The sequence below is a fragment of the Spermophilus citellus genome (genome assembly GCF_964194105.1).
Source record: "Spermophilus citellus genome assembly, chromosome: 4".
Lineage (NCBI taxonomy): Eukaryota > Metazoa > Chordata > Mammalia > Rodentia > Sciuridae > Spermophilus > Spermophilus citellus.
In genome coordinates this window covers 105,720,883-105,748,439 of record NC_138185.1, presented here as the reverse complement: position 1 = coordinate 105,748,439, position 27,557 = coordinate 105,720,883, and the positions used below count along the sequence as shown (strand labels likewise).

The following is a 27,557-nucleotide window of genomic DNA, read 5'->3' as shown; positions in this document are numbered from 1 at the left end:
TGGTGGGGTCGGGGTCGCTGCGGGGTGAGGGTGCTGATCTGGGGGAATTCAGGGAGGGCGGCGCCGTGGGGGCTCCGGAGGCCGGTGCGTCCTGCCGGGCGCGGGCTCTCAAGACCCGGCCACCCCCGCGCCCCGCCGGCGCCGCGCGTCCCCTCGCGCCCCCCGCCGTCCCAGCCCCCTCCCTTAGCTGTGGCGGCTGCGGCCCCGGTAGCGCGGCGCCCCCCAGAGGAGGGAAAGTTGGGACCTGGTGACGGACGCCCCCGGGCGCGGCTGGGAAGCTGCCGGGAAAGTGAAGCCTGGAGGAGCTGGATTCGGTGAGGCTGGAGCAGGAAGAGCTTCTCTAGCTCCTGCGAAGTCTACACCATCATCCCGCTCCCAAACCCGGGAGGATCCGGCTTAGCCTCGCCAGCAGCGTCAGGACCTGGTGGCTTTCTGTCTGCTCACTTCACGCTGTAGCTGGTGAGCCCCTTTCATGAAGGCTTGCTGAGAGAGGGTTCAGTGGTTCGGTTGGTCAGTTTGTTTCTTCTTTGCCCTTCGACTCATTGGTTCATGCAACTTTTCTCCTTCAAAGAGGACTTGCTGTCTGAACCGCGTCCATCCCGTTTCCCTTTCCCTATTCTGTGCACCATCGGTCCGAGTGCTTGATTTTGTTTTTTCCTTCTTTGCCTCCTTTGACTAAAGACTGCTGACAGCAACAGGAGAGAGAGGCTCCCTCCCTTTAAATGTTACTTCTGCAATCCTTGTTTTGGGAGAACCAAGTTTAGGAAGCAGAGCTGTGGAATGGAGTTATTGGAAGACTGGCGTTGAAAGGATAGTGATGAGTTAGAGGAAAACTATGATTTCATCTTTATTGGCCTTACTATAGAAAACTGAATAGATTTTTCTTCTGCCTTTATTGAATGTGGCAAGATTATATGTTGAATTAAATACTCGGAGGCTTACATAAAAGTCTATTTTTAGGTCGTTGGGTTATGTACGTGAACAGCTTTTCACCTGAATTGGTATTGCTTTGAGGATTCTGTTTTGGGGCCTACCTACAGATTTTTGTTCAGCCACAGCATTCTTCCCCCCCCCCCCCATAAACGAAGTGATGTAGTAATAGGTATAGCTCTCTGCAGTGCGAAAGTGAAAAAAATGTCAATTATCCACAAGGGTAAAACTTTCCAAGAGCAATCTTGGATACTCATTTCATGATGGCTTCTACTTTAATCTCAGTGCATTTCTAGATTGCTCACTTCACTGACTACCCTAATTACTTACCAGAGTGCTTGGCAATTCTTCTCTTTGGTGGCTCATTTAGTAAACTATAACGGCAGGTATGGTACATTTTCTTTTGGCTTCAAAGATGGAAGTTAATAGCTTCAGCACAGAGATTAACAGTTAATAATGGAAAGAGAACTCATACCATTGCTAGTTAGTTTTGGCTATGACCAATTCACAAACTATGTGAAAAAACAAACATCCCCTTCCCATGGATGTCAAAGGGGAAGAGGAGAAAATATTTTATCATGTCTTTGTTTTGGAGATTAACATGACTATAAAATGGTGGGGGAGAAATGTCAGATTATTTTCTTTAAAGCTTTTTGATGCATGGTCTTCCTCCTCCCAACTCCCCATTTAGGGGCTGACATTTATGTTTGGCTGGTTTCCAGGGTTGGAAGAGAAGTGTTTTGGTGAAAGGAAAAGATAAGATTGCTTTGAACTATTATGATACTATTACTATTTTGCCCAGTGATAGTGCAGAGAAATTTCCAGGATGATGTTTGTACCCCATTAACATTCTGTCAGAATTCATTTTTAAGAGCCTAGCCTGAGGCCCATAAAGAAATAATACCACTTCATAACTGTTTCCTAACAATCACATTAAAAAGTGTGTTCCTGAAATGCATTATATGTGTAGTCATATAAACATTTATCTTTGTACATTTATGGTAATGTAAATATTTAAGTCTAAGAGCTTAAAAACTTTTATTTGCTTATTTGCATACATGCTTTTCAACATCTAGCAGTGCCAACCATATTTGCCAAATAAGCATCAGCCATAAATTCATGCTTTGGCACATTTCATATAATATAACTCTTCTAAATTGCTCCATGGTGAAGCATCATGAGATTAGCATTTGCTTCATGAGAGAGATTTGTTGTTTTTAACTGTAATGATGTGCTGTTTAAATGGAACAGGTGTTGGGCTCTAGCTGTTTGTGTTGAAACCTGCCAAATCATAGTTTTTTGTTGGATGGGTTGCTAAACAATTTAGGAATCAAACTGTGGCTCCTGGCATGCTGACTGTGGGTTCAAGGCTCTATATCACTGTTGCAAATTCTTAGTTTCACTGTTAAGAGGCAGGTGTGTGTGATGAGCTTTGTCATTTGCTGATTTCTTTAGTAGGATTCCTACTTCTTACACCCCATGCCCCAGTCCTTTTATTACTAGATCTCCTGGTAGGTTTTAGATTCCTTCCCTGCTGGTTGGTTTTCCTTGGAGAACTAGAAATTCTGTTAACTCCCAGGTTAGGAATATGTAGTTCTCATTTTCTGACAAATGTTTGAGTGCCTTTTAAGTTCAAGGCATGGTGATAGAAACCGAATATCCATACAGTGTTATTTATTTATTTATTTATTTATTTCATTTGCAAGGAGCTTAGAGTTTGGGAGGAAAAGATAGCTGATAACCAATAATTACATTTTGGTGTGTTTTATATAGGTTCTCACGATTAGAAGCATGGAGGAGAGTAGCTGACAGACTTGGATTCTTGGTGGCCAGGGGATGTCCTGAAATTTAGAGAGTTATCTGAGCTGATCTTGAATAATGTATAAATTAATTAGCTTCAGAAAGAGGGAAAGTACATTGTACACCAGTGTTGTCATTTTTGAAATACAAGCCACAAATATGTCACATGTATAATCTTAAAATTTCTAGTAATCATATTTTATTATTATTATTATTTTAGTTTTAGATGGACACAATACCTTTATTTTATTTGTTTTTATTTTTATGTGGTGCCGGGGATCGAACCCAGTGCCTCATGCATGCTAGGCAAGTGCTGTACCACTGAGCCACAACCCCGCCCCTAGTAACCATATTTTAAAAGATAAAATTAAAATGAATTTTTACAATATAATTTAACTTGATATATCAAAACATTGTAATTTCAACATATAATCAAAATGGAACAGTGATAAAGACATATTTGGCATTCCCTTTTTCATACTACATCTTCAGAATCTGGTTTGTATTTTATACTTACAACACATTTCAGTTTGTATTAGCTATATTCATGTATTCATGTGAAAAGTACACCTTTAGAATGAGGCAAATGAAGTAATATGCCAAATCACTGTTTGGGAATCAGGTTTGAGTATTTTAACTTTACCTTGAAGGCTCTGAGGATTTAGTTAAAAAAAAAAAAAAAAGAAAGAAAGAAAGAAAAGGAAGAAGAAAAAGAAAAGTCATGCTGGGGCTGGGGATGTGGCTCAAGCGGTAGCACGCTCGCCTGGCATGTGTGCGGCCTGGGTTCGATCCTCAGCACCACATACAAACAAAGATGTTGTGTCCTCTGAGAACTAAAAAATAAATATTTTAAAAAAATTCTCTCTCTCGCGCTCTCTCCCTCTCTCACTCTCTCTTAAAAAAAAAAAAAGAAGTCATGCTGTGAAACAATGAGATTTGTGTTTTACACTTGTCATTTTGGCATAGAAGTGAAAGCTAGATTAGAGAGGGGCAAAACTAGAAGACCAGTTAGAAAGCTGAGAGATGATGAGGGATGTGTGTCGGGGGTGGGGGTATAGATGAGAGATTCAGGAAGTATTATCAATGAGATAGGATGATTAATCAGATTATAGAATTGAGAAAGAGAAGATTTCAGAAGATTCCCACAATTATGTTGTGAACTGCTAGGTAGATGGGACCAGCAACTGAAAAGAAGCCAACCATCTATACCAGACAGACCAAAGATGAAAAAAGGAAACAGGGATTTGTCAGAAGCTGAGGGAGGAGAATATTTCAAGGACTAAGACTGGTCAACACTCTATCCTCCTCTGAAAAGGACAAGTAAGATAAAGACTGAATAAAGTCTCTAAGACTTGGAGATTAAGATGTCTTAATGTAACTTCAGCTGGAGCAGTTAGCTACATTGTAATGGCATTGAGGAGGTTGAAGAGTGAATGACAGCTAAAAGTGTAGCTAATTGAGAGGGATACAGTGTTTTCAACAAAGGACTCCAAAGGGAAGTGTAAGGAGAGAGGGAGATGCGGGGGCTTTAGGGAAGTTTGATTTATTCATTTTATTTCTTTTTAAATTTAAAGTAAGAGCATCTTGGGCATGCTTGCACATGGCTGCAAGGAACCAAAGGAGAGGAGAAATTGAAGAAAGGAGGGAGGAAGAGAGCAAGAGAGAGACAATGCACACCTGGGAGAAAATGAATGAGAATGATATATGTATATATATGTGTGTGTGTGAGTGAGTGATGAGGGGTGGGTAGTGATTGATGGCAGTGATTTGGAAGCAGTAGGAGGGGATGAGATCTAGGGCATGGGTAGAGAAATTGACCTTGAGTGGGAGGTAGTCTTACTTTTCAGGAAGCAGTGAGTTTGGGGTGGGGAGTGGAGAGGCAGATAGACACATGACTAGAAAACTGAAGAAGCTTTGAAGAACTATTTGAGGTTTTAGACCTTGTATTTGTAGTGATAGCAATTTGCATGGTGGTTTGACTTTCTCTAGCAGTGGTTAGTTACCTAAGTATATCTAAAGAAGCTATTTAATACTAACAAGAATTCTATATTGTTACCGTCCTTGTTTGTGAATTGAATCTCTGGGTTTCAAACCTTGGTGGTCAATTCCAGACCCCAGGCTGGTATACAGTGCTTTGCAGATGTCTGTTTGGTAGAGATACCTGAGGGAGAATTAATAATATTTAGGATTCTGACTCTAATGAAAGAACTGGAATCCAATTGGGTCATGAGCAGAATAGCTAGAAAAGGTGATCTGATTGGAAGAAAATGAAGGATATGAAAGACTGGAGGTAAACTGAAGAGCTAGTGAGGAGGGATAATAATAATAGCTCCTACTTATGGAGTACCTGTTATATATTATACCCTTGAATACCTTATTTCTAATCCTAATGCTAACTTTGCAGTGTACTGTTATCCTTAAATTCTCCCCTTTGTCATTCCCTTTTAGATGGAGAAACTGTGGATTAGAGAGGTTAAATAACATCATACACACACACACACACACACACACACACACACACACACACAATCAAGTGATGAAACCAGGATCCAAAGCCTATCTTTTTTCTCCAAATCATAGCCTTCTCAAGTAAGATAAAATAGAAATATAGTAATAATGACAAGTAGTAGAATGATACATATAATTTATAATTTCCGAGGTATAGCAATTTAACAAATGTTTGTTGAATATCAACTATGTGCCAGGTGTTGTTCTACTTTCAGAGGTTACAATAGTGAACCAAAGAGACAAACATATGCTACTCTTATAGGATATGAGAAGGTGATAGTGCTGTAGAGTAAAATGAAGCAAGCAAAGGGGGACAGGAATGCCAAGGAGTATGTGTATTTATAAGGATGATGTCTGGGAAGGACTTGAAGAGAGCAAAAACTTGAAGGAGGTAAGGGATCACACTACATAGAAGCAACCTTTTGCATAGGCCCTGAAGCAAAAGCATGCTCACTGCATCCCCAGTTTTAGGAGGTCAGTGTGCCTGGACTGGTATGAATAGGAGAAGAGTAGAACAAGATAAGGTCTGAAAAATAACGGGATCCAAATTGCATAGTGCCTATTGGCCATTGCAAGGACTCGAGTTTTTACTTTGTGAGATGGGAACCATTACAGGGTTTTGAGCAGAGGAACAAGATGATTAGATTTATGCTTTTAAAAACTTTGTTTTTGAGCTGGGCACAGTGGCATATGTGTACAATTCTGGTTACTTGGGAGGCTGAGGCATAAGGATTACAAGTTTGAGACTAGTCTGTGTTGCTTAGTGAGAACCCTGTTTCAAAAAAAAGCAGTGGTGTGGCAGCGCCTAAGTGGAAGAGCACTTGTCTGGCACACGAAATCCTAGGTTCAATCCATAATACCTATATCAGTGTTTCTCAGCCTCAGCACTATTGAAATTTTGGATCAGATAATCCTTTGTTTTGGGGCTTGTCCGTGTATTATAGGAGTTAAGCAGCATTCCTGGATTCTTTTCTAGATGCCAGTGTCATCTCCCCAGTTGTGACAGTTAGAACTATATCCAGACATTGGGGAGGCAAAATTGCTCTCAGGAACTACAGCCATATACCTTTCACCCTCCCCCTCCTCCATTTTGTTTTTTTAATAGAGATTGAATCCCTGTTTCCTTTAATGTTGACATCTGTAATCACAGCAAATTTATTATGCTAAGAACAATTCTTCAAGCAAATTTTGGACTTTTTAATTGTATTTCACTAGTTTTTTTTTTTACTCCTGTCCCTTTCCCATTCCATTACCTAAACCAGGATATCTTTTCTCTTTCAGTGTGATGCCACCACTGTTGCCCTCCTCCTACTTCTCCTCCTCTTCCTCTTCTCCCTCTTTTTTCATTCTTTCTTATCCTCCTCCTCTTTCTTTCTCTTCTTCCTTTTTCTTCCTCTTCCTCCCCTTCCTTCTCTTCCTCTCTCCCTCCTTCTCCCCCTCCTCCATTTTTTTTTTTTTTTGTAATAGAGATCGAATCCAGAGGTATTCTATGACGAGCCACATTACTGGCCTTTTTCTTTTCTTTTCTTTTTTTTTAATTTTGAAAGAGGATCTTGCTAAATTGTCATGTCTGTCCTGGAATTTGCAGTCCTCCTGCTTCGTCCTCCCAAAGTCTCTGGGATTCGAGGCATGTGCTATTATGTTTGGCGGGTCTGGTTTTTTTTTTTTTAGAGTATGATTAGGTATTTTGCAGATATTCTTCAATTTAGGTTTGTCTGATGCTTTCTCATTACACCAGGGTTATAGATTTTGGGGAAGACGACGACAGAGGTGCAATGCACTTCTTATCACATCATATGAGAGGCACATGCTATCAAATAACATCAGCACTTTGTTAAAGTAGTTTCTCCTCTGTAAAAATTACTATTTTTCCTTTACATACTCTGGTCATGAGAAGCAATTTACCAAGTCCAGCCTACATTCAAGGGGAGGGGCATTAAACTTTATTTCCTAGAGGGAGGAGTATCAAAGAATTTGTGGACATATATTAAAACTTCCACAGTAGCTGGTAGATGTTTGGGGAGAGATACTTGAGACTTTTGCCAGTGTCCTATTTCTGCCCACTAATTGTAGCATTCATCAGTATATCTTGCTTGCAGTAGTTATTGCTATGGTATTTTAAACTTATTTTTAAAATTTCTCTTATTCATTCTAAATTTATTAATTGGAATTCTTCTGTAAGGAAGGTTTGTTCTTTATGTGTCTAGTCATTTCTGTCAGTTCAAATTCATGGGTACTTGTTTTGTTCTTAGGGTTATAAATTTATACATTATTTATTATTTGGTACCAGGGATTTAACCCAAGGGCACTTAACCACTAAGTCACATTCCCAGTCTTTTTTATGTTTTTTGGGATAGGGTCTCACCACGTTGCTTAAGGTCTCACTAAATTTGAGGCTAGCTTTGAACTTGTGAAGCTCCTGCTTCAGTCTGCTGAGTTATTGGGATTATAAGTGTGCGCCACTCCACCTAGCTATCATTATTTATTTGTTGCCAAATTTACTTTGACTTTGGCCAATGGAAGCTCTTAGGTTGACTTCTGTGTTCTTTTGATATGCTCTTATTCTTTATTTAGGTAGGTACATACTTCTTTACTCTCTGGCACTGCTAGATTCTTCAGCTCATCTGTTGTTCTTTCCCCAGTCCTAGAATTATTTATTTCTTCAAGGAGCCCTGATTCTTTTTATTGGGAGAATGATATTTTGAAGCTACTTTATGATGCTAAGTATGGTCATTGCTACTGCAGTATCACTGCTTCTAGGCTTTCTCAGTGAACAGAGCTACAGAGAAAAACAACAACAAATTATACACACACATACATGCATGTACACACAGAATACATCTATTTATTTCTGTATATGAAAATAAACATGAATTCATGGTGATATCTCTGACTCTAACTAGGTATGTTTTGATCCAGGTAGGTTTGCTGATAGATTGATATGAATATTAAAAGATAGGAGTTCAGGATTACCTCATGACTTCTTCTTCTTCTTTTTTTTTTTTTTTTTTTTTGTTGGTTTAAGCAACTGGAAAGATGGAGTTGACATTGGTTCAGGATAGAGCAGTTTTCTGAGAGAATTCAAGAGTTCTGTTCCAGAGTGATTAAGTTTTGAGATACCTAATAGACAAGCTATAGAGATGTCAAATCAGCAGTTGAATAAATGCACATAGAGAGAATGGTCTAGGCTGGATACTTTTGGGAGTTGTCAGTGTACATGTTACCTGAGGGTGAGTGTAGCTAAGAGAAAAGATTTAAGAACTGACCATGGGCACGCTTATAATCCCAGCAACTCAGGAGGTTGAGGCAGGAGGATCCCAAAGGCCAGCCTCAGTAACTGAGTGAGGGCCTAAGCAACTTAGGGAGACCCTGTCTTAAAATAAAATAAAAAGGGCTGGGGATATGACTCGGTGGTAAAGCACTCTTAGTTTCAATCCCCGGTCCGAGGGTGGCGGGCGGGGTGGGAGAGAACTGACCCATGGGTCATTCTAGTCAGAGAGATGAAGAGCAGTTGTGCATAGTGATAAAAACTGGAGAGTTGTAGGGTGGGTTTCATATTCATCATTAATCAATACTTATTCAATGCTTATTATTTGCAAGATATTAAGCTATATTTGCTCCTTTCCTCTACAAATTTAAAATCTAGCATGGGCAAATTATAGAGTTAAAAAGAATAGTGGTAGAAGAGAAAATACCAGATAATGATACAACTATAAAGTACTAGTGAAGCTTGCTAGAAGACACAGACATAAGAAATGATGAGCTCAGGGGCTGGGCTTGTTGCTCAGTAGTACAGCACTTGCTTAGCATGTGTGAGGCACTGGGTTTGATTCTCAGCAGCACATATAAATGAATGAATAAAATAAAGGTCTGTTGACAACTAAAGAATTTAGAAAAAAAGATGAGCTCAGCCATGTGCCAGCAAAATTTAAACACTGACAAATGCATATGTCAGCCAAGAAACATGTGGGAGTTTCATGTACACACTGGTAATTACCAACCAGGAAAGTTCCTCCATACTTTGGCTTTGCTTCTCTTCTTACCCCTTCTATTTTAAGGTCTTGGGTTGATAATTATGCCTGTTTATTAATTAGGCTACTTGGTGAACTAAATAGTATGTTTCTGTTGTACTTGACATTTTACCTTTTGGTTTTCTGCCACCTTTTCACAACCAATAGGATTTGATTTAAGACAGGATACAATCAGATGTTGCCAGGTAATATCTAGTAGTAGTGACCTTACCACCCATTGTCTATGAATTTTTGTACTTATTTTTTTTAATTAAAAATTTACTTCTTTTACAGTATACCTTTCAGACATTACATTTATCATTTAGTTATTAACGTTCAACCCCAAATATAATTTTAAAAATTTTAAAGTAATTTAAACATGTAACCTAGTAAACCTAGGTTTTAGTAAAACATTTAGATTTCAATTCCTTTGTACTAAAAATGGGTAGGCTTTCTTTGCCAGCTTCTAAGAGGTACTATAGCATGAGGCAGGCAAATAACATCTATCTAGTAATTACTTAGGTGTCAGATACTCTTCAGAAACTGTAAGAAAAATAAGGGGTTTATCTACTTTGTAGGATAGGGGTCAGATAATCACAGTATTCAATTTTTCAGTTCTACCACTGAATGGTTGGCAAAGCTGTTATCCATGCTTATGTCCCAGTGTGTTGAATTTATTAGTTGTGAGAAACCTGTGCATTTATATGCTGAATGAGACAAGTCTTTGTGTTGAGTGCAAAGATTATGTCTTGTTAGCAAGGTCTCTGTCACACAGTAGATACTCAAATGTTTGCTGAGTGAAGGAATCACTTAAGATACTTGACCCTTATAAAATAGGACATGAAGATTTATTTTGCTTGTTCAAGAAAGCATAAGATACTAAAAACTTTAGTTGTCTAAGTTAGTTAAGACAAAATAAAATACATCTGTATGGTAACATCTCTGTCTTAGGCTAAGCTAAATAATACTACTTTTGAGTAGCTCATAAACTTACCCTCTAGGAGTAGTCAATAATTCTAATTTCAGGGTTTGGGGTTGTGGCTTAGTGGTAGATCATTTGCTTTGCATGTGTGAGGCACTGGGTTCAATTCTCAGCACTGCTAAATGAATAAAATAAATGAATAAAATAAAGGTCCATTAACAACTTAAAAAAAAATCTAATTTCAAGGGTCAAACTGCCTGGATTTGAATCCCCGCTCAACTATTTACTACCTGTGTGACCTTAAGTTAGTTTTAAAACTATGCTTCAGTTTCCTCATTTGTAAAATGGGTGTAATACTTACATCTACTATATAGTTTGTAAGATAAAATTAGAATACCAGGCACATAAACATATACTACTGTTAAATTAATTTAAAAGTCCTGAGAGACTCGTACCTTTGCAGTTTCTGATTTCCTAGGAACTATATATGTTGAATATTAATTAAAGGAAAAGAAATCCCTTGTGAACAAGAAAAAAAAAACACTGATAGGAAGTATTCCAGTATACTTAAAAATACTTAAAAATCATGTATTGGGACTATCTTATCTTCATTTTTTTCCTTTTATTTCTTTAGCAGATTTCTCTCTTCTCTCTTCTCTGTTTCTTTCTTTCTTAAAGTGCTAAAGATTGGACTCATGGCCTTGTTTATGCTAGGCAAGCACTATACCACTGAACTACACCCCCAGCCAGTTTTTAGAAGATTTTTATTAAATGTTTCACTAAGAGCTCTCATGAGCATATTACTTTCTGAGAGTAAGTATAGCATTGTGGTTAAGAGCATGGCTTTTGGACCCAGATTTTCTGGGGTTGAATCTCATATCTGTCACTTACAAGCTGTATAATGTTGGGAAAATTATTGCCTTTCTTTTAACCTCAGTTTTCTTATCTGTAAAATGGGGATAATGCAAGTACTTATCTCAGCATTTTTAATGAGATAATATTTGAGAAGTGCTTAGAATGACTCCTGAAGCATTGTGGGGTTTTCTTTTCACATTTTTAAAATTGATGCATTATACTTGTACATAATGGGATTTGTTTTTGCATATTTGTACATGTGCACAATATAACAATGTAATTTGGCCAGTATCACTCCCCAGTGTGATATATAAAGTATTGTAGAAATATTACATTTAAAAATAAGTGAAAATTTATGGTTTTCTAGTATTATTTACATTTTCGACAGGAGTACTTTATTTACATTGTTCAGTTAGGACTCCCCTCTTAATTTTCAAAGTAGAGTTGGTTACTTTTCATATTATAAGGGAAGAGGTCATGATATAATTCTTAAATAGCTTGAAATAGTGAATTGAATATTTCAGATGGTGAAAACTGCCTTGTTCACAGGTGTGTAACAGTATTTTTGGACTTCATTTGGATATGCAGTAGGTGTAATTGTGGGAATTTGTGTGAAGATTTAAAGTATTGAAGAAGCAGTAGAAAGTATTTTCCTAATTTCACTTTTTTCCTTGACTCGAAAAATTATTTTTTCTTCAGTATCCCTAGACTGTATTTTATCATTTGCCTTTTGGGGACTTACCACATATGTAGTGCTAAATCTCACAATTAAATATTCCAAGTAAATTACCAGATATTAATTCAACCGTTGATTCCTTTTTTATTTTTTATTTTTTTTTGTAAGTGTAGATGGACAGAATGGCTTTATTTTGTTTATTTTTATGTGATGCTGAGGATCATACCCAGTGCCTCAGGCATGCTAGGCAAGCGCTTTGCTGCTGAGCTACAGCCCCAGCCCAATTCAACCATTGATTCTGAAATTGAAAGATCCATTGGTTTCCAGATTCAGTGAGGAAGTTCGAATACTCTAACACTGAGGAAAGGGAAAGAGGAGAAACCTGTAGTTTGATCACATTTTTTTTTTTTTCTCTGCAGTGTAAGAGCAAATTTAAATTGTTTCTCTAAACTCCTTTCCATATAAATGCAGCTTGTGGAATGAGCATTTAGGACTATGTAATCCCACCACCAGCAGCATAGAAATAAACCATACATACAATAATTTCTAATTTGGGGAATCTTTAATTTTATTTCACATTTTTATTGAATATATACAAATAAAACATGAAGACTATTTTATTTTATTTTTTATTGGTTGTTCACAACATTACAAAGCTCTTGACATATATTTCATACATAACATTGAAGTGGGTTATGAACCCCCAATTTTACCCCAAATGCAGATTGCAGAATCACGTCGGTTACACATCCACAATTTTACATAATGCCCTATTAGTAATTGTTGTATTCTGCTACCTTTCCTATCCCCTACTATCCCCCCTCCCCTCCCCTCCCATCTTCTCTCTCTACCCCATCTACTGTAATTCATTTCTCTCCTTGTTTATTTTCCCATTCCCCTCACAACCTCTTATATGTAATTTTGTATAGCAATGAGGGTCTTCCTTCATTTCCATGCAATTTCCCTTTTCTCTCCCTTTCCCTCCCATCTCATGTCTCTGTTTAATGTTACTCTTTTCTTCCTGCTCTTCCTCCCTGCTCTGTTCATAGTTGCTCTCATTATATCAAAGAAGACATTTGGTATTTGTTTTTAAGGGATTGGCTAGCTTCACTAAGCATAATCTGCTCTAGTGCCATCCATTTCCCTGCAAATTCTATGATTTTGTCATTTTTTATTGCTGCATAGTACTCCATTGTGTATAGATGCCTCATTTTTTTTATCCATTCATCTATTGAAGGGCATCTGGGTTAGTTCCACAGTCTAGCTATTGTGAATTGTGCTGCTATGAACATCGATGTGGCAGTATCCCTGTAGCATGCTCTTTTAAGGTCTTCAGGGAATAGTCTGAGAAGGGCAATAGCAGGGTCAAATGGTGGTTCCATTCCCATCTTTCCCAGGAATCTCCAAACTGCTTTCCAAATTGGCCGCACCAATTTGCAGTCCCACCAGCAATGTACAAGTGTACCATTTTCTCCACATCCTCGCCAGCACTTGTTGTTGTTTGACTTCATAGTGGCTGCCAATCTTACTGGAGTGAGATGGTATCTTAGGGTGGTTTTGATTTGCATTTCTCTGACTGCTAGAGATGGTGAGCATTTTTTCATGTACTTGTTGATTGATTGTATATCCTCCTCTGAGAAGTGTCTGTTCAGGTCCTTGGCCCATTTGTTGATTGGGTTACTTGTTATCTTATTGTCTAATTTTTTGAGTTCTTTGTATACTCTGGATATTAGGGCTCTATCTGAAGTGTGAGGAGTAAAAATTTGTTCCCAGGATGTAGGCTCCCTATTTACGTCTCTTATTGTTTCTCTTGCTGAGAAAAAACTTTTTAGTTTAAGTAAGTCCCATTTGTTGATTCTTGTTATTAACTCTTGTGCTATGGGTGTCCTATTAAGGAATTTGGAGCCCGACCCCACAGTATGTAGATCGGAGCCAACTTTTTCTTCTATCAGGCGCAGAGTCTCTGATTTGATATCAAGCTCCTTGATCCATTTTGCGTTAACTTTTGTGCATGGCGAGAGAAAGGGATTCAGTTTCATTTTGTTGCATATGGATTTCCAGTTTTCCCAACACCATTTGTTGAAGATGCTATCCTTCCTCCATTGCATGCTTTTAGCCCCTTTATCAAATATAAGATAGTTGTAACTTTGTGGATTAGTCTCTGTGTCCTCTGTTCTATACCATTGGTCCACCCGCCTGTTTTGGTACCAGTACCATGCTGTTTTTGTCACTATTGCTCTGTAATATAGTTTGAAATCTGGTATCGCTATACCGCCTGATTCACACTTCCTGTTTAGAATTGCTTTTGCTATTCTGGGTCTTTTATTTTTCCATATGAATTTCATGATTGCTTTATCTATTTCTACAAGAAATGCCGTTGGGATTTTGATTGGCATTGCATTAAACCTATAGAGAACTTTTGGTAATATCACCATTTTGATAATGTTAGTTCTGCCTATCCATGAACAGGGTATATTTTTCCATCTTCTAAGATCTTCTTCTACTTCTCTCTTTAGGGTTCTGTAGTTTTCATTGTATAAATCTTTCACATCTTTTGTTAGGTTGATTCCCAAGTATTTTATTTTATTTTTTTGAGGATATTGTGAATGGAGTGTTTTTCATCATTTCCGTTTCAGAAGTTTTGTCGCTGATATACAGAAATGCCTTTGATTTATGCGTGTTGATTTTATATCCTGCCACTTTGCTGAATTCATTTATTAGTTCTAGTAGTTTCTTTGTAGACCCTTTTGGGTCTGCTAGGTATAGAATCATGTCATCTGCAAATAGTGATAATTTACGTTCTTCTTTTCCAATTTTAAGCCTTTAATTTCTTTTGTCTGTCTAATTGCTCTGGCCAGTGTTTCGAGAACTATATTGAATAGAAGTGGTGATAGAGGGCATCCCTATCTTGTTCCAGATTTTAGAGGGAATGCCTTCAACTTTTGTCCATTCAGAATGATGCTAGCCTGAAGCTTAGCATAGATAGCTTTTACAATGTCAAGGTAAGTTCCTGTTATCCCTAGTTTTTCTAATGTTTTGAACATAAAGGGATGCTGTACTTTGTCGAAGGCTTTCTCTGCATCTATCGAGATGATCATATGGTTCTTATCTTTAAGTCTATTGATGTGGTGAATAACATTTATTGATTTCCGTATATTGAACCATCCTTGCATCCCAGGGATGAATCGTACTTGATCATGGTGCACAATTTTTTTGATGTGTTTTTGTATTCGATTCGCCAGAATTTTATTGAGGATTTTTGCATCTAGGTTCATTAGAGATATTGGTCTGTAGTTTTCTTTCTTTGAGGTGTCTTTGTCTGGTTTCGGAATCAGGGTGATGTTGGCCTCATAGAATGAATTTGGAAGAGCTCCCTCTTTTTCTATTTCCTGAAATAACTTGAAAAGTATTGGTATTAATTCTTCCTTAAAGGTTTTGTAAAACTCCGCTGTATACCCATCCGGTCCTTGGCTTTTCTTGGTTGGTAGTCTTTTGATGGCTTCTTCAATTTCATCCATTGATATTGGTCTGTTCAAATTGTGTGTATCCTCCTGAGTCAGTCTGGGCAAATCATATGACTTAAGAAATTTATCGATGTCTTCACTATCTTCTATTTTATTGGAATATAGGTTTTCAAAGTAATTTCTAATTGTCTTCTGTATTTCTGTAGCACTCTTGTGATATTGCCTTTTTCATCCCGTATGTTAGTAATTTGAGTTCTCTCTCTTCTTCTCTTCGTTAGCATGGCTAAAGGTCTGTCGATCTTATTTATTTTTTCGAAGAACCAACATTTAGTTTTGTTAATTTTTTCAATAGTTTCTTTTGTTTCAATTTCATTGATTTCCGCTCTGATTTTTATTATTTCTTGCCTTCTGCTACATTTGCTGTTGTTTTGCTCTTCCTTTTCTAGGGCTTTGAGATGAAGTGTGAGCTCATTTATTTGTTGTTTTTTTCTTTTTTTTGAGGAATGACCACCAGGCAATGAATTTTCCTCTTAAAACTGCTTTCATTGTGTCCCATAGATTCCGATATGTTGTGTCTGTATTTTCATTTATCTCTAAGAATTTTTTGATTTCCTCCTTTATGTCTTCTGTAACCCATTGATCATTCAGTAACATATTGTTCATTTTCTATGTGATGTAGGATTTTTCCTTCCTTCTCTTATCATTGATTTTCAGTTTCATTCCATTATGATCAGATAAAATGCAAGGTATTATCTCCACCCCTTTATATTTACTGAGGGTTGCCCTATGGCATAATATATGGTCTATTTTTAAGAAGGATCCATGTGCTGCTGAGAAAAAAGTATATCCATTTGATGATGGTTGATATATTCTATATATGTCAGTTAAGTCTAGGTTATTGATTGTGAGATTGAGTTCTGTAGTTTCTTTATTCAACTTTTGTTTGGAGGAGCTGTCCAATGGTGAGAGAGGTGTGTTGAAGTCACCCATAATTATTGTGTTGTGGTCTGTTTGACTCTTGAAGTTGAGGAGAATTTGTTTTATGAATGTCGCAGCACCATTATTTGGTGCATAAATATTGATAATTGTTATGTCTTGTTGTTGAATGGTTCCTTTTAACAGTATATAATGTCCTTCTTTATCCCTTTTGATTAACTTAGTCTTGAAGTCGATTTTATTCGATATGAGGATGGCCACCCCTGCTTGCTTACGAGGACCGTGTGCGTGGTATATTTTTTTCCCATCCTTTCACCTTCAGCCTGTGTATGTCTTTTCCAATCAGATGTGTCTCCTGGAGGCAGCATATTGTTGGATTTGTTTTTTTAATCCATGATACCAGCCTATGTCGCTTTATTGGAGAGTTTAAGCCATTAACATTCAGAGTTACTATTGATATATGGTTTGAACTTCCATCCATGTTTGATTGTTTATCCCTTTTTTAAAAAAATTTTAGTTTGTTTCTCCATAATTGTCTTTCTCCTTGCCCTCTGTCTTTACTGAGGCACTTCCCACTGATGGTTTTGGTTATTGTTTTTCATTTCTTCTTCGTGTAGTGTTTTGCTCAAAATGCTTTGCAATGCTGGTTTTCTGGCTGCAAACTCTTTTAACTTTTGTTTATCATGAAAGATTTTTATTTCGTTGTCATACCTGAAGCTTAATTTTGCTGGATACAGAATTCTTGGTTGGCATCCATTGTCTTTCAGTGGTTGAAATACATTGTTCCATGACTTTCTTGCTTTCAGTGTCTGTGATGAAAAATCCGTTGTTAACCGTATTGGTTTACCCCTGAATGTAATCTGTCTCCTTTCTCTTGTAGCTTTTAATATTTTCTCTTTGTTCTGTATATTGGATATCTTCATAACAATGTGTCTTGGCGTTGGTCTACTGTGATTTTGTGTGCTCGGTGTCCTGTATGCATCTTCAATTTGTATGTCTGTTTCCTTTTTTATTTCTGGAAAGTTTTCTGTAATTATTTCATTCATCACGTTACTCATTCCCTTGGTTTGAATCTCTGTACCTTCTTCTATCCCGATGACTCGTAAGTTTGGTTTTTTTATGTTATCCCATAATTCTTGGGTGTTTTTCTCATGATTTTTTACCAGCCTTTCTGAGTTGGCTAGACTGTTTTCTTTTTTTTTTTTTTTTTAATTTTTAATATTTATTTTTTAGTTCTCGGCGGACACAACATCTTTGTTGGTATGTGGTGCTGAGGATCGAACCCGGGCCGCACGCATGCCAGGCGAGCGCGCTACCGCTTGAGCCACATCCCCAGCCCTAGACTGTTTTCAAGATGATATATTTTGTCTTCATTATCTGACGTTCTGGCTTCTACTTGCTCCACTCTGTTAGTGATACTCTCAATTGAATTTTTAATTTGGTTTATCGTTTCCTTCATTTCTAGAATTATTGTTTGATTATTTTTTATAATCTCTATCTCCTGATAAAGATGCTTAACTTCTTCTTTTATCTGTTTATGTAATTCATTCTCAATGTGTTCTTTCACTGCTTGAATTTGCTGTCTCGTATCCTCTTTAAGGTTCCATTCCATCTGTCTAAGGTGTTCCTTGAGTTCTTTATATGACCATTTTTCTGATGACTCTAGGTCCTCCTGAATATTTAGGCTGTCCTGCATTGTTTGTACTCCTTTTCTTCCTCACTTTTTGAAGCTGCTCACGTTACTTCTTGTTCTGTTTGACTGATGAGTTACTGTTTACTCCTGTAAATTTATTAGATGCTTAGGAGGAAAGGTATTAGAAGGGAATGGAAGAAGTCACTAAAGAGAATGAGAGTAAGCAGGTAGAATTCAAGGAAGGCGGGATAAGATAATTGAAAAGAAATGAAAAGACAAAAGAAGAAAAAAATAGGAAATAAAAAAAGAAAAAAAATTTTTTTTAAAAATAATAAAAAAAATTAAAATTAAAATTAGAAGAAAAAAATTTAAAAAAAATTGTAAAAAAAATTTTAAAAAAACAACAAGAAAGAAAAATGAAAATGAAAGAAAAACCCAAATCAAAAAAAAAAAAAGAGAAAAGAAAAAAAAGAAAAAAAACCTAATAAATGCCGTCTTAGAGTTTGATTAACTTCTCTTCCAGTAAGTGGCGCTGTGCCCACCAGACCAAGTTTCTCCTGTCAATACGCGGGAACCAATCACTGTGCAGCAGCTCCTCCCATACTGGGCGAGTCTCCAATGCTGAGTGCCTAGGGCCTCCTCTTGTTTCTAGTCACTTCCCACTTTTCTTCTAGCCAGGCCCCTCTCACGGGTGCCGCTCACTACAATACTGGCTACACGCCAGGTCTGCTGCTCCCGGGAGCCCTGTTTTCATGAACGACTGGGCACAGTGTCTCCCTGTTTGCCATTCCCTCAGCCCCTAAGTTTGTAGAGCTTGGGGCTGAGAATCCTCAGCGAATTTTACTTGCCCTCCGGTAGCCACGCCCCCGGTAGCTGGTGCAAGAGACCTCAGCTGTCAGCACTGGTGGGAGCGGTAGTTCCGCGCCGCGGGTCCCGTGCCACCTCTGATTCCCTCGGTCTGGCTATCGTGCTCATGGGAGAGCTGGGAGGGGCCCTTACGGGAGAGCTGGGAGGGGCCCTTACGGGAGAGCTGGGAGGGGCCCTTAAGGTTTCCCCGATGTGTGGAGAGGGAAGGCTAGGGAATTACACACCTGTAGCCGCAGGGTTCAATGAAGTTATCTCCTCCGCCGCAGTCTGATGACGTCAGATCTCTGCCATGGTGGTATCTCTTGCAAATGGCGACATTTCGTTTCCCTTTGCCGGGCACCAATGCAACGGGTGGGTCCTTACTGTCTCTCCCAAGCCCCGTTTCAAACCTGTGGCCACTACCTATGAAGGCTCGGTAGGCATTTACCTCCGTAGGATGAGAAGGGCTGACCAGTTGTTTCAGCCGGATGGATTAGTGCTGAGTCACAGCTGTTTGTCTGCGGGAAGCAGGCGAACAGGAGCTTGAATTCAGCCGATCCCGGCTCAGTGTGTGTTCTGAGAGGCCCAGACTGTTTGCCCCAGATCCACGTCTGCTCAGCATTGCCTAGTGATCCACAGTAAAAATATTTAATTATTTTTCTGTCTTACATTCTTTCATAGTATCTTTATTAAGATCCTCAAGTACTTGGTGCATGCTGGTGCAGAATGACTTGCTACTGCAGGTCAAGGGCATAGGCGCCACTGGCTCCTTCAAGCTCCATCGCCAAAAGCAGGTGGCCAGCTAGTGGTGAGCCCCTTTTCCGCGCCTGTGGTGCAGAAACCCAAGAAGCCGGTAGCAGGCCGTGAGCGGACCCCTGGCCCACCAAGAGCGCCGCAACAGACAAGCACGTGCCCCCGAAGGCCGCTGCCACCAAGGACAAGGGCAGCAGCAGCAGCAGCAGCAGCAAGGCCAAGAAGGCAGAGGCTCGTAGCAAGAAGTTGAAGAAGGCAGCCAACCCCAGTGTCCCCAAGGTGCCCAAGGGCTGAAAGTGAGCACCCCGGCCCCACCCGCAACAACGTCTATTTTATTTTTTTTAATGAAGACTATTTTAAATGCAACTTCCAGTTCTCTTGTCAGTTTTGCATTCCAGATGTCTAGCCAAAAATCTTGTCATCTGGGAAAAGATGTGTTTTTTCGTTTATAAATGGCAACTACAGGGCTTTACAAATGAGCGAATGCTAATCTTCTCTTATCTCCTATAGGTCTGCCTGGTCTGGGTTTTTATGGACTTGCTGTCTGACTAGGATACTGAGTCCTGTTGTATACAATGACTTACCTCCAATTTCTCTATTCTTTTTAGCTAAAAGATCTGAAGTGTAATTTGACATTATATATTATACTACACATCTTTAAAAATATTTTATGATAGGAATAAGTTAACTTTTATGGTAGAAGTATATATAAGTTAAAATGAACATATATGTCCTTCTAACATTCAGAGGTAACTAGTGCTAATACTTGTTTTTTTTTTTTTTTTTTTTTTTTTGGTTTTCTTTATTCTTTTTCTATGTGTGTACATACATTTCAAAATATATAATTGATATTATTCTAAATATAGTAGGGATGTAGTTTATCTGCCAGTTATAATCAGTGCAGTAAGCTGGTCACATTGTGAGAGACATGCAGAAGTTTGAGTGGCTGAAGAGATAGCAGATTCATGCTCATTGTAGGAGATGCTCTTCATTTAGAGTTGGTATTCCTCTTTTTTCATATTACTAAACTACATTTGATAAGCATGTTTGAAATATCTTCTACTTTTCAATTCTCTGATAAAAGCTGCCTTTTCTAACATTATAGCATGTGGTTTCCCTGTACCATTAAAAGAAATCCTCCTTCCATGCTCCATGATCACTCTCAGATGCATTGATAGTTTCAAAGAATCTTTAATCTCTAGGGCTATTTCATAGAATAATTCAAGCCACATATATAGCTTAATTTTCTAGTAGCTACCTTTTAATAAGAAAAAATAGGCCTAGGGCTGGGGATGTGGCTCAAGCGGTAGCGCGCTCGCCTGGCATGCGTGTGGCCCAGGTTGGATCCTCAGCACCACATACAAACAAAGATGTTGTGCCCGCCGAGAACTAAAATAAATAAATAAATATTAAAAATTCTCTCTCTCTCTCTCTCTCTCTCTCTCTCTCTCTCTCTCTCCCTCCCTCCCTCCCTCCCTCCCTCCCTCCCTGCCTCCCCTCTCACTCTTTCTTTAAAAAAAAAAAAAAAGAAAAAATAGGCCAAGGTAAGTTTCATTATATATTTTATTTAATCCATCAAACACAAAATGTTATTGTAAAGTGATCAATATGAACAATTATCAAAATGTTTTGCATTCTTTATTTTTTGTTAAGTCTTCAAAATCTCATGTATATTTTCTAATTATAGCACATCTTAGTTCACACTAGCTGCATTTTAAGTGCTAAGTAGCCACAGGTAGTTACTATTAGCACAGTTCTAGAACATATGCTTTCTACTGTAAGATGCAATAAAATATTTTGCAGGTACTATGAAGGTTTATGTGAAAAGAAAACAGCAAAGCCAAGTTGCCCTATGGATACTGAGCACTCTTTTTTGTCTCCTGAGATTATAGACCTTCATCTTAATAATATTGCATATTACTGTGTTTATAGACCTTCATGTCACACACAATAGTGTTAAATTTGTAATTGTCTAAAGGCCTACTGGATATACTTCTTGTAATCAATTCTCAGAATAGTCAGTAAGATCAATTCTATTTTAGAAATCTAAGAGTTCACAAGTATGCCTTGTGGTTTAAGACCTGAGGACAAATAAATGTTATCTTTCCTTGGAGAGAATATCTTTATGGAGTAATACACCCACCCCCAACACACAAGATATACTAAGAGATTTGTGGCATTATCATAAAAATCTCTAAGGTTAGTGATGTAAACTGAATATATTATAATAGAAGATTATTGAACAAGGTTGGCTTTTAATTTAGTTTGTGGTCATGTGAAATAATTTCCTTAACATCTCTGATTTTTTTTGTTGTTCTGTAAGATGGAGATAATCATACTTTTTTCTTAATATGGTTTTGATTATGAAATGAGATGAATCGAAACTAAAAGGATGTGTTTTACTCATCTTTATGTCCCCAGGACTTAATATAAGGCCTGGCATATGGAAACCACATAAATACTGAATTAAAAAAGCTGACTATGTGTAAAAGAATTTTCTAAACTAGGGCTGGGGTCGTGGCTCAGTGGCAGAGTGCTTGCCTCGCACATGTGAGGCACTGGGTTCGATCCTCAGCACCACTTAAAATGAATAAATAAAATAAAGGTATGTGCCATCTACAACTAAAAAAAAATAAAAAAAACAAGAATTTTCTAAACTAAAAGAGTAATCAGTGAAAGCTATTATTATGTATTTTACTTAGTTTGTACTATTTCTTGTTTAAATTCTTTACTGAAATATAAGAACTGTTTGATAATTATTTATCCATGTAATCAATAAATAGGATTGTCTATCATAGTTGTATTTTTACTTACCATTAGTATTTTGTTCATCAGATCTTGGCTGTAAATAAATATATCTAGGAACATTATATTTATCTTATTTTAAAATGTTTAGCACTTAAAGTGTTAAATTTTTTTGTTTGTTTATTTATTTATGGTACTAGGAGTTAAACCCTGGGGCATATAAGCACTGAGTCACACCCCCAGCCCTTTTTATTTTTATTTTAAGACAATGTCTTACTAAATTGCTTAGGGCTTTTGCCAAGTTTCTAAGGCTGGCCTCAAACTTGTGATCCTCCTTCTCAGCCTCCTGAGTTACTGGGATTACAGGCATTTGCCACTGAACCCAGTGTAACACTTAAATATTTCTACCTCTGTTTAGAGTAAACAGTTAAAATCCTTTTGGTGAATAGCTCTGCTCCTGTTTATAAACGGTTAAAATCTTTTTTGTTGGTTTTGGGAGATAGACTTGATTGCTTTTATTGTACTCAATCTTTTATCACTTTAAAAAACAGCAGTATTTGAGAGACAAAATGGTGTAGGCAAAGTAGCAATATTTTAATTACCAGAATATCATTCTAATAATCAGAAAAGAACCCAAATAAAAGAATGGCTTTCTTATTTCTATAATGATTAGAGAAGTTCCATCTTTTTCTCTGCAAGGTATGCAGCACTTCATAAGTGCTTACAGTGAAAGTAAAACAAAATCATAATGCAAGAGCAAATAATGTTCACCCAGAAGAGCATTTCAAAGTGATCTTCATGAAAACATTAGCTTTTTCTAGCATCAGCTATGAATTTCTGTAACTGCCCACTCACTGAATCATCTGTAGCAATTGAAAATTCAGATATTTTCTATTTGCTAGGTTTTCTTTTTTTCTTTTAATATAAAGTGGTTTGCTTTTATAAAATAACCTGAGTAAAATAAGTAAGCCTCATATAAAATAGACTGTGCTGTGTGCAACTATGCTTTATTGTTTCCTGGGAATAAGTGAGGAACTTAAGGGAAGAGTCAAATGTTTTCAGTGTACCAAGACTACATAAAATAAACCATATACTCTGGGAGTGGTTGGCACAATTTTCTGTTTTTATGACATTTCCCCTTCTACCTTCATCCCAGACCTTTTAATATTTTTCAGTATTTGTGACAGAAAAATAACCAGACTAATCTTGATATTTTTTGTCTTTTTCTATTTTTCCCAACATCTTTTTTATTGGTACATTATGGTTGTACATACTGATGGGATTGTTGTTATATATTCATACAGGTACACTTTGTCTTTTTCTCAATAGTAAATACTAAAAGTGTCAGTATGAGGAAAGATAGCATATGTTACTAAAAAAGCTATATGCAGTGACAATGTAGACCGCTTGACCAAATGAAAAACCAATAAATTGTTGATGGAATGGAATGACTGGCTTCATTTGAAGGAATAGAAGAGATAACTTATACTTGTTGATTTCTACCTTCTTTGGTCTTCTTTGCTTCCTGGTGGTTAGTATTACTGAAAATATTTTGCTTGTGTTGATCCCATTGCGAATTTCACTGTTTGTCATTGGGCTCAAGCACAAGGGGAAGAGGATTGAGATCTCGTCCTTTTTCTTTAATTCTCCTGCTTTTGTATCCTGTGTCTACTCATCCTTAGCAAAGAAAATACTAATAATAGTTGGTTAAAGCAAGTTGCTCCTAATCTAGTTCTAAATAGTGTATGTTAGTAAGCTTTTAAAATTCTAATACAAATCAGCAAAACCTCCCTAAGAAAATAAAACTGGCATCTTTAGTATATACCAAATCATAACTAATTATATTTCATGCATAGGACATATTCTTAAATTTGGGAATTTATTTGAGCCATGAGCTACAACTTTTGCACTGAATTTTTGAAGAAAAAGGCAGAAAGGGAATGTGACTTTAGTTACATTAGTACTTCTCATACCCTTAACAGTCATATTATGTACATATTCCTATCAAAGATTGACTGTCATGGTGTCTGGTCCCTGGACATCATTTCCAGGGAAATGTTGAGAGAAAAGAATATTTTCTTAAGTTTTAGTGCTAATGTTGAGCCACTGGTTGAATTGCTAGTCAATTGAATTTTTAGGAAGAGTGGAAATGTTGTGTATAGTCAAACTTCTGTCCAAGGAAGGAAAAAAGAGTTGTTCATAAATATGATAATTATTTTGGAGACAGTAGTTTGAGAATATTTTTGTGAACTGTTTATCTTTTAAACACATTTATTGTAAATGAGTTATAAAATGTATATGAAAGCTAGTGTCCAACCTAGTTCCAGAGGCTTATGAGTTTTGACAATATAAGACTTTTCTTCTGACCTACTCCTTTTAGAATTAAAAATTTCTGGAAGTTGGGCATGGTGGTACATGCCTCTTATTTCATTAACAGGGAGGCTGAGACAGGATGATCCCAAGTTTGAGGCCAGCCTCAGCAGCTTTGCAAGACCCTCAGCAATTTAGTGAGACCCTATCTCAATATAAAAAGGATTGGGAATGTGGCTCAGTGGTAAAGCACGCCTGCGCTCAATCCCTAGTTTTAAAAAAAATCTAAAATCATTCCAGCTCTTAGAATAGTGCCTTATATATAGCAGAGTTGTAAAGATTATTGAACGAATGATATGGGAACAACCCTGCCCTGAAGATTTTGTAAATCTTTAATGCACAAATCTCGTTTTAGAGCAAGGGATTATATTCTTATTTTGATATAAAACTATGCTGATTCTGTGTCTGCCTCATTACCAGTATCACTTGCAAGGGTTATTAAGATGATTAGTACTGCTAAGCTTACCCAGAGTTAAGGAGAGACACTGTAAATGAAGTCTTCTGAGCCAGCAGGAGATTAGGGGATCCAAGATCCCTGTGACATTAAACTGAAATCCTGTTGGGTAGAGTAGACACAGTCCCAGGAAGCCTTTTGAGCTTATCCTACAGAGGCAAAAGTTCTTGTCTTTGTGGTTGTGGCATCTTGCAAGAAGTTGTTGGAAATCCCAGCGTACCACTCTACTAGGTCACATCCCAGAGAAGATCTAGAGATTTTCCTTATGTGTAGTCTTCAGCAAACTACTTGTTTTTAAGTTTTCTCATCTGTAAAATGGAAATAAAATAGTATATTATTAATAGTATTATTTTTGGATTAATGTAGGCAAAGGGTTTAGAACATGCCTAGTGCCCAGTAATATTGTTCAGTAATATTTACTTAATTGGTAAAGAATTCATACCTCATTTTTTCATTTCCATTTTAATACGCTTTCCTGAGAAAGAAAAGGAGATACAGAAGAGGAGCCAGTACTCTGGGAATTCCATATAGGCTTACCTGTGACCATGGATATATATTGAGCATAATATGGCACATAGCATCAGCTTCTGATTCTCCCATCCATCACCATGTGTCAGGTGGAAAACAGGTGGTGAACTTTTGCTCTGGAGAGCTCTAATTATTTCCTAAACAGGCCATACTCAATTTGGGAGTATTATGATTTTTAATTGAAAATTCAAAATTGCAACTATGAGATGTAACCCTTTCTTCTACCTCTTTTCTGCTTTTGCTTATATAGTTGAGTGAATATGATGCTGCACTTCCCACACAGATACCCAAATAGCTCTGCCTGCTGAAATATTAGGTATCTTACTGTCAGCACATAACTTGTTGCTGTGTTATTGGATATTTGAAATCTTCACTATTATGAGGGTTTGAATCCTAGATCTGACAAGCTTCAGTTTTTTCATTTGTCAAATTGGATAAGGAATCCACTTCCTTGGTAGTTGTTAGGATTAATAATGAATACAAAACAGCATGGTGTCTGGCATAAAATAAGTCTCAAGTATTATAAAATAATATATACCTTTCATCATCATCATCATCATCAAAATTGTTATCCTGTTTCATGTCAGTGGTGAAATACAAACTACACTAGCCCTCATTGGAACTGTGAGTCATGCTGCAGTTTCCTGCTTGAAATATATTGTAGTCAAAATTGCCTTCTTATTGCAGTCAAGATTCCACTAACCTTCTAGGGTATACAGGAATTCTAGAACATAGTAAACATTGAGATTTGGCTTTCCTGGCCTTGTATTCCAGCTCCTCTCTGCCCAAATATTGTTTGCCAGGTTTCCATTACACACTCTTCTTAAGGACTCCTCCAGTAAGGTTGGAATGTAATTTATACTCTATATAGATTGAGGACAAAATTAGGAAGTACCTTTAGTGCTCTTGCTAGCATAATAGCATATAAATTTTCATGTATAACCATTAGTTATCAAATACTATTTACAAGTTATCATAGATTTGTTATATTTCCTTTCCTTTAATTTGAAAAACAAACCTGCATGATTGAGTGGTATTATCTTCCATTTTTAAATAAGGAAGCTGAGCCTCAGAAAGGTTAAATAACATGCCTAATGTTGCACAGCCATTTAGCAATTTACTTCATGGCTTTTGCCTTAAAATTTAAAAGTTTAATCATGAGCTATAAGTGTAGCTCAGTGATACAGTGCTTGTCTAGCATGTATGAAAACCTGGGTTTGGACTTAGCACCACAAAAAAAATTAGGCCCCAATTTTTTTTCTAAAAAACTTATATAATAAGTTTTTTAGACTTATTATATAAGTTTCTAAAAAACTTATATTACTAAATAAAAGGAATAGGCAAAAGAAAGTGTGAAGAAGGTTAAATTGACAAGAGTGGACCAATTATAAAAGGATGGAAACAGCAAAAAACACCATTCAACACCTTTGATATTGAAAACATCCACAGAAGACCTGTCTGTTGGCTCACCCCCACCCCTGTAGTGTGAACTGTGTTAATTTGGAGACTCAGAAATTTATACTGAAACTATATCTAGAAAAGAGGATTAAGAGGATATTAGCAGTGGAAAGAGAAATGTAAAAATAGAAATCTTATGTATATTTAACAGAAAACAATAATCAAGATGAGGTGTTAAGGATATATGTGCTAAGTGGTGGTTTAATGTAGATATAGTTCAAAGAAGGCTAATTGCAAGCATCTGTGATGCAGAGAGAATATTCAGATAAGCATCCTGGAGTTTGTTGCCATAGTATTAAATTATATCTTTCTAGAAATGTGATCCCAGTGTGAAGCTTCCATGTTTATTTGGAATGTTCAAACAAGGGGCAAGGAGGTAAACACTGAGTAATTATTTCAACTTTCTAAGGAAGTGTTAAGATATGATTTTCATGAGTTGCATGTTAGCATGTCTTATCTGTTACTCTGAAGCTTTAGTTTTTATTTTAGAAGCCCACGTTGGTAATTTAACATTTCATATGTTTAAATCCCAAAAAGAGGCACAAATCCTGCACTTTGAATTTACCTATGATTCAGCTGTATATACTTAAGGTACTATTAAAATATACCTACTTGCTAACACTCACTTCAACAGGATAAAACTGGCCTTATGTCCCTTCTCCACCAGCT

At 37.2% G+C, this 27,557-nt stretch overlaps 1 protein-coding gene across 2 annotated transcripts in view; it reads left to right on the top strand.

Annotated features, from left to right (window-relative positions):
- Positions 1-27,557, top strand: part of PEAK1 (pseudopodium enriched atypical kinase 1) — a 290,178-nt gene that overhangs the window by 302 nt on the left and 262,319 nt on the right. The window lies entirely within an intron of this gene.